This window comes from Pinus tabuliformis, chromosome 3_1, assembly GCF_031772625.1.
Source record: "Pinus tabuliformis cultivar Carrire ecotype Pingquan chromosome 3_1, CPIR1, whole genome shotgun sequence".
Lineage (NCBI taxonomy): Eukaryota > Viridiplantae > Streptophyta > Pinopsida > Pinales > Pinaceae > Pinus > Pinus tabuliformis.
In genome coordinates, this window is record NC_142301.1 from 461,457,580 (window position 1) to 461,459,710 (window position 2,131).

At 40.1% G+C, this 2,131-nt stretch overlaps 1 pseudogene; it reads right to left on the minus strand.

The window, feature by feature from the left end:
* Positions 1 to 830: 830 nt before the first annotated feature.
* Positions 831 to 1,497, minus strand: LOC149187738 (E3 ubiquitin-protein ligase RING1-like; annotated as a pseudogene).
* Positions 1,498 to 2,131: the final 634 nt, after the last annotated feature.

Below are 2,131 nucleotides of genomic sequence, written 5' to 3' on the forward strand. Positions count from 1 at the left end.
ATTTTGGAGACCACCATGGTATTTGCATAAAATATCGAGAAGAAAGGTATCAAGAAGAGACCCGCATTGCCCCAAAACCATGGTCCCTTGTTTAACACATATTCCAGATCTGTTGTTGTGTCAAACTTTACAATAAAAAAACCTTTACAACATAGGTGAATTTCACAGTTTTCTGTCTATGTAGAGAAAATCCATTGATGTAGGCTCTTCGATTTGGTCCAGAATCCATTGAATTTGTAGATTATTGCTTTTGTATGGAAATCAGAGTACAATTAATTTACATCTGGAAAGTTGATTGTCAATGCTGGTACCTAGTTCATTTGCTCCACAATATAGGGACCACAAAGATTTAGACATTGTTATGTGTTTTTTCTTGGTTCTGTTTTCCCTTTAACTGCACCCTTGAAGGAAGCTAGACCTTTGGAACTAGATCCAGGACAACCTCCAAGAAATCACATGTTCATGATTATGGTTGAATCATGTACAATGCCATAGTCTTGCAACTTGAATCCCTCTTGCAGAGATTTCCCCGCATAAATCAAATTTTGGAGTCTTACTGGAATGACTATCTGTTCTTGAATATTTTGCCTCAGAGCTTGTACCCGATCCTAGATACAAACTCTCATACACACTGATTTCACACACAATGTTTTAATAAAAATTTGGATCAGAGCCCCCTCAATCAAATCTAAGGGTTGGCAACCCAGATCTGTCCTCATATTGGTCTCATCTGATAGATTTGAGGGTAGATTTATTGCATCGAGCATCTTGGCGTGACAAGAATCTACTGCTACTTCCTTGTAGATTAGATACAAAACTTGGAAACATAATCATTGTTTTACAGATCCAACGCCCAGATCTGAAGAAGGGATATCGCTTCAACCCCGGGCGTGCATTTGATCATATTCCAAATCATACCGTGGCATCCCATATTGACATACCAGGCAATAATTATGCCATGTAGGCCATGGAAGAATGAAATCAACGTGATACATATGATTATAGGGCATCCACTTTGCATATTTCCCCGGTTTGAACTTATTGTTATACACCGCACACTTCCCCGCCGCATCCTTTCCGCTAGACGTCACCTCCTCCAGAGCGTCCACCGAGGCTCTCGACGTCAGGGCGAGCCCCTTCTGCTGGTGTTGCTCTCCGACAATTCCTACAAGAGCTTCTCTAGCCCGGGGCTGAGTAAACAATCCCCCAGATTCCCTTGCATCATTCTCCTCATGGCCATGGGGAGCAATTCATCGTCGTGCACGTGCCTATGGGGAGGGAAGTATAAGTGGCTATAGGGCCAACCCAAAGCATGCTTGGAAAGGGATTGTACCACCTGGGCCATGACTTTATCTTATTTTTCCGCACCATGATTTCCATTTCGAGTTTTTCCACGAAGCCACAATGGCAATGAGGGTAGACCGACTTGCTTGCACCGTGGGACTGCCTAATTTCCATGTTGTATTGATGGCACCACCAAATCATGGCAGCTGACATCATTGAAAATCCTCACCAAAAGCCCGTCGCCTATTTAGTGAAACCCTTGGAACCCTCAATTCTCCTGTGCCGAGCTGAAAAGATCAGATGGACACCCGTGGCATGTTTTATTGCATAAACTAATTTAGTAGTAACATCTACAAGTTGGTTATCTGATATGCAAATTTTTAATCCCTCTCAAATAATCCATATGCTACTCTTACTCTCAACTATGGATCAAACATTACACTATGTATACTCATCCAATTTTGAGATTAGATATGAACCTCCATGGAACATTGAATGGACATGTCACACAATGATCCCTGATAATATTTTCCTTCATTCTTTAATCTTTATTGTATTAGGTAAGAACCACCATGTCCATGGAGATTTTTATATAAACCCTTCGGAGGTAAAGATTCCTCAAATTGCGCAAAACAAAATAGTTGGGATAACAAATTAAGAAATCATGAAACAAGCTCTTCAATAGGTATTTCACTACCGAGCTCTTTGTTAGCGTACTCACCAGACCATTCACCATATGTTTTTTTGCTTTTGTTTTTTTTTTTTGTTTTTTTGTTTTCCGAGGAAAAAGCACAATTTTCATTAATAAGATTTAAGAAAATTACATGTTGTATACTAGCATATATGA